Here is a 13,649-nt window from a genome sequence, read left to right on the forward strand (position 1 = left end):
AGATATGGACCTTTCATGAGCATGCATGAAACCACGATAATTTTGGTCTTTGTGATTCGATGTTTCCTTTGCGTATCTTATCTCTACTATAAGCGGAACGGGGTAGAACACTTGTTCCGACTGACGTTTTCTCTCAGTGTTGTGGCTAATATCGTGACTAAGCGCTGCGTTATCTCTGCTTTCATTCAAAACTCCTTGTGCTTACACAAACGATGTTAGTACAATACTGCCACTTCTTTCGGCACCAGGAAACCGGCATTTGTTCGCTCGAGCTAACTGGGCTGCTTCATATCCGCATGGGATTTGAACCCTTAGACACAGCTCTTGTGCGACAGTAATGCCACTATTAACAGTGATAACTCGAAAATTGTACGCAGTTATCCCATATACACATTCGATTGAGAACTTTGTTTAGCCAATATGATCCACAAATGCAAATATTCAAAATTTTAAGGAAGAAACCAAGATTCGCACTTTGAAGTAGCCGTGAACTCTGCGTCTGTCGAGCTAAAGTGACTCCAGGTAATGTCAAATCCTATTCTGTTCATTCATCATAGTCAATCTTGATATCGCGGTTTGATTATCATATCTAGAACTGAAAAGCCCTGGCGACATTACGTTTTTCGAACTATTAGAACGAAGGCAATTAATCCGCAGAACTTACGCAAGTTACTTTAATAGTGCACGCTAGCATGCCGCTTTCGTATATAAAAAATCATTGTTGAACGCAAGAATCGAACGAAGAATGTAGCCGTAAACGAATAAGAAATCATAATTCAGAAGTTTTCTAAACATCGTGGGTGTATCGCGTCCCAATACTTTACGTACAACCATAAGGTTGTCCCCTTGCCGTGACTTTTTTCATTTGTTATGTCACGTGTTACAACCGACCCAAGCAAGCATGCTGCATGAGGACGAGGTTAATTAGTTCCCTGCTTGTGCAGTCGCGCGACTCACTAAAGCACGAACACAGCCAGGCCATTCGACTGTCCGACAAAAACTGCTAACATAAAAGATTAGTCCTAAACGAGAACGCTCGCACCAGATGCCCGAGTCGAATGAAACAGTGCCACTCGATTGTAGCGACAGTGCGTTCTCGACTGCGAGGGCCCTAGGAGGCTCGCGTGATCGAGCCGAAGAGCAGGACGCTGTCGGGGTCCCTGCCGAGCACCAGGAACAGGAAGGGCCGGTCGACCGTAAAGTCGAGGCTCGGCCGCTCGGTGCAGTCGGCGATCGGGGGCAGCTCTGGTGGTGTCGACTGGGCGGTAGCTGAACGGAAGCCGGTGTTGAAGACGGCGAAGTGTTTGGCGGCCGACACCTTCAGGCGAACTGCGATGCCAAGGTGCAGCAAATTTTTCCAATATTAAGAACCCGAAAATAAACGCAGAAAGCGTCTTTTTGGATTGTTGGGACACAGCGAAACACAAAAGTGGGGCATGCGTGCGCGAAAACCGTCTTGGGTGGAATGATTCCCAAACTGAAGTAGCATACCTCGATGTGACTCCCCAGTTTAAAAAGGTCGGCCTTGATGAGCGTTACTGCTTACTAAACCAGTGGCGGGTCCGCTAATTATTCATGAAAAAATTATATATACAAATGTTTACCTTATTAGCACGATTTCACCAATGAGTTGTTTGACCTTCTTCAATTTACTAGAATGGGCAAAATTAAACAGAATGCTTGGTTCGCGTTCAACGATGAACTAATTTCTGTGCCGTACTGAAACACCATTATCTGCAGCATTGAGTAGAAGATGGAGCTGCTTAAAAAGTAAAACAAAGAAACAAACACGCTACCAATCTGCGTTTTGAACTCATTATTGAGGGCGTCTTTGAGATGCAATAATCTCACATTTTTGCCTGACGCCTCTATAGAAATGTGACCTCCACGACTGGGGACGGGCTCAGGAGTTCTCGTGCAGCAACTGAACACTACAAGTATGGTTCATCACAGCGGTTGGAACTTAAATGATTACTAGAAAAGCGTTAGGAACTGGAGCTCACGATCACTCATTCCGAGCCTGTCGCTTATGAAGAAAAGAGTTACGGGTTCTTGTAAGATCTATACAGCTTCCTATGTGTTTGCAGTATGCTTCTGATTAGTAATGTGTTAGGTTAGGTTATGTGTTAGGTTAAGTTATGTTAGCACTGTTCACTGCATGCACCTGCACCGGCGCCTTCGCTTCTTTCGCTGCTGGTGACGTTGCCCATGTTGGAGAAGTCGGCCGCCTCGCCGAACGCATCCGCCGCGCCCATGACGGGCATGAGGTGCTCGAAGTCGATGCCACAGTGGAGTCTCAGTCTGGGCAGGGTAACGTCGACGGGACCCTGATGCTCTAGTCGTGACAGACAGTCCAGTATCTTCTCCTTGGAGAGACTCCGCTCGAGCGAGGCCAGGCCATCAGGTTCGTCCGGGGTAGCGACATCCGGTAGGAAGACGAGCATGGACTCGACCAGTGGCGACTCGAATGGAATCTCAAGTACTGTCGCCCTGATGTCGACGCACCTAGGGCACATGTTCAGGATAGAGCGGCCGGTTAGATACGCGCTGTGTGTTGCATGATGGGAAGATTTGAGGAAGGTGCAGAAGTGACCATGAGGACATTTTTTATGAGGAGGAGCGCAGTGCCCCACCATCCTACAGCGACAGCTCTTAACAGCACGTCTGCCATTTATGAGGCGTTGTTGCGCGGCAATTAGCACTTTTAGAACTTTGATATTTCGCAAACTTTCAGCGCTGAATGTGTCGGATATCACCTCGTACTTTACTCAAGCCAAACCTGCGTTTTATTTTACAGGCTATCTCATTCATTGTACGAGGCAATTATGTTGCCCGCCCGTGAATAGATCGCTGGGATCGAATGGACTAATAAGCTATATGCAAATGATTACAGTCCCACATTAAGGCCACAGACAACGAGCCATAGCCTGAAATATATCAGACGCTACAGTAAATTACACGCGAAACCGTTAACCCTTTGAAGGTTTTTGCCGTATATGTACGGCGGCGGTTTTCTGTCCCGCAAGGTCTTTGCCGTACGGGTACGGTTTCGATCTTCCGTTTGAAATTTTGCGCCAAAAGAACTATGCGTGCTCACTGGGGGGTGCTGCCACCTCTTAGGACTTACAAGAAGTGTTTGAATTTTGTGCTGCCTTCTTACGGAGATAAGCAGAACTTATGTCTAGCTTTAGCGCGGCGGCACCAAGGAGGATATATAAAACTTGCTGGAGTGGAGGGGGCGCTTGTCAAGTGAAGCCGGCCGCCGCCATCTTGCCAGTGGCAGAAAGCGCGCTTGACGCCGGCTCGCGCTGCTGCTTTGGCGCGCTGTTTGAGTGCAAGCTGACGCGACGGGCATGCAAACACCAACGGTTTGATAATGGTTGCCTCTTGCGTTGCCTACGGCGGATGTGCAAACAGGCTGAAGAAGGGTTGTGGCCTCACATTCCACCTGTAAGTACACGAAAACGTGTTCAATTGAGCCCTACGCGCGCGTTGTCGAGCGGCGCAAACTGATGTGGTAGATGTGTGCAACAAATAATAGTGCCTAAATTACTGGCAGGTTTCCGAAAGATCCCGAGCTGCGGAGCCTGTGGGAGAGGGCCGTTCGCCGTGAAAGATGGCATGCAAAAGATGGAGATCGCCTGTGCTCCGTACACTTCGCGCCCGAGTGCTTTGACTGCACCCGACAGACGACGCGGCTGCGCGCGGGAAGTGTGCCTTCTGTGTTTCCTGCTTTTCCGCAGCACCTACAGAAGCCCGTGAGCATTACTGGAGAATGTTAAACCATGACACGCTAGGCAGAATTATTCGCCTTTCTCACGTGAGAAGTGTTCGTGGCATTAATACGGCTGCCGAAGGCGAGATTCGACGAAGGTTCTTGTCGGATAGTGGATGGAAGCAAATGGAAGGAAACGTCTGAGCTTCTTGTCGCTAGTGGTTTTTTTTTTAGTATCGTGCTGAAAAATTGTGTTCGTGGAAAAAAGGAGTGCCGTGCGCGCCATTTTTTTGCTTCGTTGTTGAAAAGAAGTTATTGTGATTGCGTGGTAATAGTTATTGTGATTGCGTGATAATATGGAAGCGCCCTTCACCCTTCTGTAAAATCGTCTTATGAAGCACTAAGTTCATGGTAAGAAATGAAACCCATTTGCTTTCGCAGCTACACTTTTCTCTTACTTGAGACTGAACAAAAATATGTGGTGTCCATTTCAGGTAAAAAGGAAGCGTTCAGAGCGCAAGCATCAAGACTGCGAAATGCCTGAAGTTGGAGAGCCATCAACTGCGTTTTCGCCGAGCAAACAATGGTACAAGGACAAAGTCAGTGCCTCTGAATAAGAGATAACACAGTTGAAGAAGAAAATTAAGATGTTGCAGCAAACGAAGCGAAGGCTTGCGAAGAGAAATTATTTTTACTGTGCGTCGGATTATTAAGCTTTTTTTCCTTAATATTTGTTCAGGTTAACTGCTTTCTACATATGCCAGTTGGCTGCTGATGGATGAAAAATAAACGTTTACAACCCCAACCGCTTGCTTTCATTGTTTTGTAAACGCGAGCAACTTCACAGGCAGCGCGAAGAAGCACGAGCGCGGTTGCGCACTGCTGCTTTTTGCCACTGGCAAGATGGCCGCCAAGGCTTCACTCTCCCGCATAGGCGCGTATAGGCGGCTTCCACTCCAGCAAGTTTTATATATCCTCCTTGGGCGGCACAGACTGCGGCAACACCCCTTTTGTAGTTTTGTTTTCGCCGCGTTCTCGCAACGGAGTCGCGCGAAATTTGAGTTTTCTTTTTGTCAGCACTATCTGGCAGGGGCTGCCGAAGTTGATTTCTATTTTTATTGGCGCTGCTCTTAGCTTGCTTATCACCGTTGCTCGCGAGGTATTCTCGCCCTCTGTGGCTACGCGCCTACGCGGTTTCGATTCCGCCGCGGGATCGCAACGGAGTCGCGCGAAACGTGTTTTCTCTTTGTGGGCACTGTTTTGCAGAGGCGGCGAAAGTTGATTTCTATCTTTATTGGTGCTGCTCTTAGCTTGCTTATCACCGTTGCTATTCTATTCTATTGAACATTTTCCAATTGTGAGTGATGCTGTCACCAAAGTACTGTTCCTAATTTTTTTTACTATTTATTTTCGATTATATACATTTTGTAGATTCAAGATCCGCAATAAAGTAATTTGACCACCTGGGAAAGTTTTCTTCAAAATAATTCGACCCTCAAAGGGTTAAGTACACATTACAGGCTGCGCCTCAGACCTGATTCGCTGTTGCGCGCTGTTTGCACGTACTTGTTTAAACAAATAACGCCATATCGCACGTTATCGCCTGTAATGTGGAAGCCCATTGTGGAGCGCGAGTGTGGCAGCATGACTGGGCGAAGTATAAGATATGGCTGCCGTACCTTGCCCAGCGATAGGGAGCTCCCAGTCGGCGCATAGTTCGCACAAGCCTGGTGGTGCCGGAGGCCTCCCGAAACGCTCTGCGGCACGTCCGGTATGGGGCTGGCAGGCGAGCCTTGAGCAGCGCCAGGCTGGCGAACACTAGTAGGGAGCGGGAACCAACGCACTCGGCGGTGAACACGGGACTGTCGAAGGCGAAGCCGGACAGGGCCCGGAACAGGCCGTCCATCGAATGACGGCACTCCTCGGGACAAGCCGCAAAGTCCCTGCAGAACACAGAATGGGCAATAGGCTTAGCTTCTCGGAAGACAATTCTGAAGACCATTAGGGCTCGTTGACGGTGGTGTTCTTTGAATGCAGTGTAATTTTTCTTCAGAGTCCACCTGTGGAAGTGGCTCATGAAGTGTTTATGATACGGCTCATGATCCGCTGCGCAGGCCCAGTGGCCTTTGCGTTCGCCTGCTTAGCACTAATTAGCCGCATCGAATCGAGGTCGTGGCAAACTCATTAGTAACCCCAGGTGAACTAAACTGGCCTGAAACCCTCCTTTACGGCGTCCCTCACACTACACACAAACATAAAACGCTGCAAAGCTAGTTGGTGGATTTCTCTGAACGAAGTTAGAGCTGCCACGTGTAACGGGGTTCGAGGGCCTTTTAAGCTGCACTACAGCAGCTTTTATCTCTGCCTCCTCCATATTGTAAAATGGAAATCAATAAAATGAAGAAAAAGAAAGAGAAAGGAAAGAAAGGAAGGAAGGAAAGGAAGAAAGGGAGAAAGAAAGAAAGGAAGAAAGAAAGAAGGAAAGGCAGGAAAGGAAGGAAAGGAGGGCAGGAAGGAAGGAAGGAAGGAAGGACGGAAGGAAGGAAGGAAGGAAGGAAGGAAGGAAGGAAGGAAGAGCTTTACACGGCACATACAAGAGAGGAACGCTGGTCTAGGCGTTATCTCTTTTCGTCATGAAAGGGCCGCACCTGGCATGTATCTGCGGCGACAGCATGACCAGCGGCCGGTGGTAGCGGGCCGACAGGCGGACGCTGGTGTCGTGGAAGAGCGCCAGGTACCCTGTCATGGAGCCCATTGCGCCCAGCTTCTGCCGCGGCCGGTGGAAGTCGGTGCAGAAGAGCCGGCACGCATGCAGCCCGAAGGTCTCCAGGCACGAACCCCGACGAAAGCCGGAGGCACCACCACAGCAGGACGCGTCTTCGATGGTGCTTCTGCAGTATTTGCATTATGCGACAATTTACAACTTTTATGAGCCCCTACCGGTGGTCCATTATAAAGCAGCGCGAGTGTATTCTCAGCGAAGGCAAACTCAGCAGGGGGCGGGAGAGAGCCATGCTGATGAAGATGAGGACGTTTGTGGGTACAAGACGGTTTTACCTGAAGCAGGACAGGGCTGAGAATCAGTGGTAAATTATTTTCTCCGGAGTGAACGTAGTGGGGCTGACAATGATAAAAACAACAATGATGACTGTGATGGTGACCTTTATATTGTGGATAAAAATGAAGCTTGGAGAATCGCACACTTCTTTTAACGATTGAAACGGGATAACTCAGGCGTACATTCTTTATTGTAGCTGACGTCACCTGTTGGTCTATTCGGACACCTTTTTTTAATCCTCGTACGCTAAAAGCACCTTACGGGCATTATATAGGGGTTGATTGGTTTGGTTGGTTTATTGGGGTTTAACGTCCCGAAGCAACTCAGGCTATGAGGGACGCCGTAGTGAAAGGCTCCGGAAATTTCGACCACCTGGGGTTCTTTAACGTGCGCTGACATCGCACAAAAACATAAAAGAACTGCCGTACACAAGGCAGTGAATTATAAATCAACGAAACGTACTCAAAACACGCGCTGACCAACCGGCAACATAACTGGATAAAAGGAGGATGAAAACTCACGCTGGAAGTAGACAACAATGCTAGGAATAAATGCGGAAAAGAATGCAATTCTGGCAAGAGTATTTATTCAGAGTCGGCACGCGGCAAGTACTTAAGCTTATTGATAAAAGCGTCACAATTGTTCTCGGAAAAGATTTCTGCTGGTAGCTTATTCCAATGGCAAATGGCAAGGAACAGTAGCGACTGAAGCAGAATTTGGGTATGAGCAACCTTGGGTCGCTTCTTAAAGCCCGGGCCTGACTGGGGAAAGATGCGATGGGCCAGTTTGACATGAGATTCTGCGGATGGCGAAGGATTATGAAAAAGTCGGCGAAAGTGAAATTCGCTTTTCAAGTAAGCACAAACTAACTTAAGAGACGATTTGAAAAACAAGATGGGATACTTAAGCTCCGCCTTAAGGATATGACGCGAAAGTTTAACGAGTCGATTCCCACAAATGCAGAAGGCCATTCTCTACTTTCCACTCATAGATCCTTGGGAGTATGTGCTCCCAGCGGTGGGCCTTATGCGAAACAGGTTGCTCTTCCCGAACGACCTCTCGCGACTAACCTTTCAATTCTATCTCAAGGCGGGCAGTTTGCTCACAGTCCGATTAAAAGATTGCCGCTTGCCGCGGTGGGCAGGTTGTGATGACATCACAAGGTCACGTAATCTATAGGTAGAATTGCGCCACCTGCTTTTCGCTCACAACGCCGCCGCCGCAGTTGCCGTCGACTACGACGACGACGCCAGATTTTCTGCAGAACTCGGGCACTAAAGCTATCGCGTCAATATAATTAATGCTGGTGTAGCTAGAGTATACGTCCTCGTGATACACCTAGCGTCCTTACTAAGCAGCGATTCGACCTTTCTGGCAAGATATGCTTCATGCGGTTGAGGAGGTTTGATGTTATTTTAGACCTGAGCCCTTAGGCTCCCGTTACTGCGTTCCGCGTCGTCGTCATCGATGTCGGCGTAGTGGACGTAACACGCCACTTGACACGGGAAGATCCCTGAGAGTGGCTAGCAAACACGCCACCTGCTAGCCGTGGCAGGTAATAGCGGCCACGGCTACCATGGCTTAATAGCTGCGTTGAAATTTCTCCTTACTGACTATCTTAATTGTCGGTCATGTTCTATTTATATTACTACCTGAAGATTATATATTTTAGTTGTCTGGGAATAAAATGTCAGGGGACAATCAGCGCCTGTGTCATGCACGTCTCTGCCACTGGCCCGTGTTTTTCGTGCTGTATGGACATGAGAAAAGGGGACATCATACTGTTAGGAAGCAAGCAGAGAATATCAGACTTAATTATTTTCAGTCTATCTCATTGGTGGCTAGTAACGTGGCATCTGTGGGAGGTACGTGCTAGACGCTGTATTTGGTTTTATAGGGTTTAACATCCCAAAAAAACTAAGGCTATGAGGGACGCCGTAGGGGAGGGTTCATGATAATTTCGACCACCGGGAGTCCTTTAATGTGCACTGACATCGCACAGCACACGGGCCTCTAGCATTTCGCCTCCATCGAAACGATAGCGCCGTGGCCGGGATCAAACTAAAGTATTTCGGGTTAGCAGCCGAGCACCATAACCGCTGAGCCACCGCGGCGGCCAGGAAGCTGTATTCAGGGCACCATGTTGTGATCAAGTTTGGTCTCAGAGTGAGTGACGGTTTTCGTGATGACTGTGTTGGAGCTACCAGTTAAAAGATATACGGGTGATAGATAAGAGCAGGGAAAAGAGAATGGCGTGTCATCCAATAACCCGACTTTGTATCATTATCGCAATGTCAATAAGATTTCTGCAATGTCTGTTATTAAGTGTTCATGTGTTTCATTTTCGCCATTTAATAATATCAGCCGTTCCGAACAAGCCGAACTTGCTTTTTTTCAACATAGGTAGGTTTTGGGCCAGTTGGTCCGACATACCTGTAGGGAAAAACCGCGACTTCAAACAGGAAGAAGACTAGAACTGCACAGGACGAGCGGTAATTATTGCGAAAATGTCTGCCCACCTTTTTAAAAAACATCAAGGCTAACGAAAAGGGTTCGGCATAAGTTAAGGACAACGCAGAGAGCTATCGAAAGAAAATGATAGGAATAACGTTAAAGACCGGAAGCGGGCAGAGTGGGTGAGAGAACAAACTTGGGCTAATGCCATCCTTGTCGAAATCAAGGGGAAGAAATGGGCTTGGGCAGGACACGTAATGCGAAGGCAAGATAACCGCTGGTCTTTAGAGGCAACAGAGTGGATACCAAGAGATGGTAAGCGTAGCAGGTGGTGGCAGAAAGCTAGGTGGGCGTATGAGATAAAGAAGTTTGCGGGGATACGGTGGCCGCAGCTGGCAAAGGACAGCGTTAATTGGAGGGACAAGAGAAAGGCCTTTGCCCTGCATTGGGCGTAGTGAGGCTGATGATGATGATGCTGATTTAGTGCACTTCTACTGCTAGTGACAACAAACATCTCTGCTCACGTCGGCGGGCTGGCCTCTTCCGGAAAACCGAGCAGGCGTCCGAGCTGGCGCCTCGTGTTTCCCGCGGCGCCGTGGTGCATCATCACCAGAATGCAGGCCGCGTAGTGGGGCGACAGCAGCACATTTCCACGCTCGCCACCGCGACGCAGGGCAGCGCACAGGTCCAGGGGCAGCTGCAGCAGAGGCCCGCACAGCTCGGGCGGCAGCGAGAAGGGCGACGCCGACGGAGACAGCCTGCGCCACGCGTCGGGGAATGCAAGGTTGACTGGTGCAGAGGACGGCTTTGATGGTGATGCTCGATAGTGGCGCCCGTGTGCTGTGCGATGTCAGTGCACGTTAAACATCCGCACGTGGTCGAAATTATTCCGAAGCCCTCCACTGCGACACCTTTTTATTCCATTCTTCTCTAACTCCCCTCTTTACCCCTTCCCTTACGGCGCGGTTAAGATGTCCGCCGAGATATGAGGCAGTTACTCCACCATTTTCCTTTCCTAAGAAAAAGAAACAGTATTTAGTCTGAGCTCTACTCCTCGGGGTATAACTTCGGATTTTGATACGGATGAGGCAATGACCTTCAATGCCTCACGAGGTCAAACCGAACTTAACTGCGTAGTGGTATGGCCCAAGCTGTGGTAATATGACCGCGTGGTTATAAGACTATGACCGCTGGATACCTGACCTTTGACCTTGACCCTTGACATTTGATTTGAGACGGGCGAGAAAATGCTAAACAGAGCTTTCACTCGTCCAGCTAGGCTGAAGCCACATTGAACCCCAGCCACTTTTTCTTCTCTGGTTGGTTCATATGCGAACGCACACTCATGTGGTCGAAATTTCCGGAGCCCTTTACTACGGCGTCCCTATAGCACTTTGGGACGTTAAACCCCCATACACTAAACGAAACCATACTTAAGGTTTCAAGACACATTTGTTGGGTTACGAGCCAACTACGCGTGTTTGGAAGCTGTCACCTAGCTCTCGTAGCTTCCATTTCACAGTGAGATGCTGCGAGGTTGGGGATAATCAGCGTTGCTACCAGCTTCCTTCGGCCCGCTCGCCTACTTAGATTAAGAGTCTTAAGCCACTATAGTCAGCTTCAATCAGTGGAAGAAGTTCTTATGATTAGGAAGTTTTGTGCCGCAGCCACTGCACGTAAAATGAATGACATTTACTCCCAGAAATCGACGGCCAAGATAGCTGTATACACTTTACTTAAGGAGCCTGAAAATATGAAACTTGGCTGAAACAGCGCGATTTTTACGGCCTTTTGCTTCTTCGACAAGTTCCAAAATAAAGAAACCTACTGCCAGCAAAATTTGTAACTTCTGCAGACAGTACGCCGTGAGAGCCATCTCTACGTCGCGGGGGGAAGCAAATATCGATAGCTTGTAGACTGAAGGATCTGTTGCTTGCACCGTCAATGGCTTTCTTCGAGACTGCAAGCTTTGTTTTAGAGAACAGTTTCTTAACTAGACCTGAAGGGCTTGAGAAAGGCGGATAAACGATTTCACTAGTTGTTTAGTAACAAGTCCTGACGGGGAGCGCAAACTGCACGTTTCCTTTTCCTTGTTATGAACTGTGTTGTTTTAAGATTATGGTCTATCTGTTCTTCGCCTTACATTTCTCGCTTTAGTTTGTGTCCTCTACTTGAGTTCCGTGATGATATTGTTAAATTACTTGTTTCATTCATTTTGGTTTAAACTTCGTCGTTGGCCCCCAAGTTCCGGACACTGTAAACGAGCTGCATGTGGCTACGATATGTACGCGAGGTGAAGAGCAGAAACGAAAAGAGAAAGTCCTTACGTGCTGTTAATGACAAAGCATGTTTTTACTTAAATGCCTTTACACTAAAGGCCGTTGACCTAGAGACTTTTACTACAAAGGCCTTAAACCTAAAGGCTTTGCAATTGTCATTAATCACCCTCACCATTATTATAACGTCCTTTATCATTCACTAACTGCTACTTTATCTTGTACTTTGATTGCTTCATTTAATATGACCACCCATTACTATCTTATGATCTGCTGCTAACGTTATGCGAGACCATGGTGACGTCATAGGGTTTTCGGAGCTCTGATGCTGGACAACAACCCCGGGAATCGTTGCCGATGAACCATATAATGTTCCATCGATAAGTACCTCATGCTGAGCACACCGCTCCAACCCATGGGCCGGTAGCTGACCGGAGCTCTCGCCGAATGTCTGTCGTGCTGGCTGGAGCTGCAACGAGGAGGACAGGGGCGATACGAGAGCGTGAGAAGTAGAACGACTCTTGGGCCTCGTGATGCTGCTAAGAAGCGTCGACCGTAAAGGTAGAGAGTCGCACTGATAATATATATACGAACATTGAAATGAGGCGCTAGTGGTGACATACACATGAAGGAAGCACAATCATTGAAATCAAGGAGAGCGTAGGGGATTGTTTTCTGTTTTCGCTTGTGGTTGAATCCATGGAAAATTAGTAGTGTAATGATTTTTCACCTGAAAGATAATTGGTTGTTGATGTTGATCAATGGGAAATTTAACGTGCAGTCATTTTTCACCAAATGATACTTGATTCGAGAGTAGGTATTAGGGTCGGATCCTACTGGCGGCATGTGGTTGTTTTTCTTTTACATTCTAATCAACTTTGAGATAAAAAACGACTATATTACAAATTTCCCATCGAGTAACACCACAAATAAAGATACGTTGCCCGTCTTGAGGAAAAACAAAGCGCACTCCTAAGACACGGACAAATAAAGGCAAGACGATACAGCGCTTGTTTTTTTCCTCAAGATGAACTACCAACTAGCCCGCTCTTCCACCCTTGCATACTTTGCCTGGTTTTAATAACTGTTGGCTTCCTTCATATATAGGAACATAAAGCAAGGTACTAAACTTTTTTTTTTCGAAGGATGCAGTCTCTAGAAAGCAGAACGACGCAATAGAATCTGCCAGCCTTCATGACCAGTACCGCTGGGAATGCGGCTTTGAAGACCACCATGAAATTACTGCAGCAAGTAATTATTTTCATCTCTACAATTCATTTATGCGTTCATGTTGCGCCTAGCACTACTTTCAGGCGCATTCAGTCGCTAAAGGCTTGGAATCAGTATATCCTTATCAGCTTTCAAAAGACTATATGGTCTAGAGAAGCCCCGCCTTCTAAAAGTACGTTTCCGAGCTCAGAGCAGAAGCGGCCACAGTGAATCGTGTTTGCGCTCAGTCTTGACAGAAGGTTATTCAAGTGGACAGAATGCAGTGTGGTATGACCCATTAACGGTGTCGTGATTCGTGGTGCAACACTTTAGGAGCGGGAGGAAAACGGACCCATGGACAAGGGTCTCGCATATGAGAAGGCATGACTCTGCTTCGATGACTTCTTCGTAATCAAAATAGCTACGCGCTTTGTGAATGAACAGCAGCATTCTACTCGACCAGCTAGCTGAACACTACCAACTTATAGGCATTCGGTGGAGTGAAGTTTTACGAAGCCGTGACGGAGACTACTGCTAGTGGCTGGTCAACGCTTGCGGTCGCCGTCCTCTAAGAGCGGAAGTCCGGCAACACGCTGTTGTCTGCTTACCTCCTACTGTGCCCTCTCGTCCCAAGGTCAAAAGAATGGCTCCGCGATGTCTGCGTCAGCGTGGTACCGCTCGAAGCCCCAGTGGTGCTGTCCGAGGACGAAGGTGTGGATGAGTTCCTGCTCTGCCTACGACGGTGCGGCGTTGTCTGCCTGTCGCGAAGGGACGACGTCCGCTCCAACTGCGACTGCTGACGGTTCTCCCGACGATCCCGCGGCTGGGATCCCCGGTCCTGTCGGCGGTCTTCTTGTCGCTCTTGGTCCTGTTCACGTGGCTGTGCCCGTCGGTCAGGCGTTGAAGCGCCGTTGCTGGACGAACCCGAAGCATCCAT

The 13,649-nt window shown here is 48.2% G+C and overlaps 2 pseudogenes; one reads left to right on the top strand and one right to left on the bottom strand.

The window, feature by feature from the left end:
- Positions 1-1,111: 1,111 nt before the first annotated feature.
- On the bottom strand, positions 1,112-13,649 carry LOC149365363 (iris-like; annotated as a pseudogene).
- Positions 3,207-4,428, top strand: LOC149365364 (THAP domain-containing protein 1-like; annotated as a pseudogene).

Source organism: Amblyomma mixtum, chromosome 1 (genome assembly GCF_055824585.1).
Source record: "Amblyomma mixtum isolate Tamu chromosome 1, ASM5582458v1, whole genome shotgun sequence".
Taxonomy (NCBI): domain Eukaryota; kingdom Metazoa; phylum Arthropoda; class Arachnida; order Ixodida; family Ixodidae; genus Amblyomma; species Amblyomma mixtum.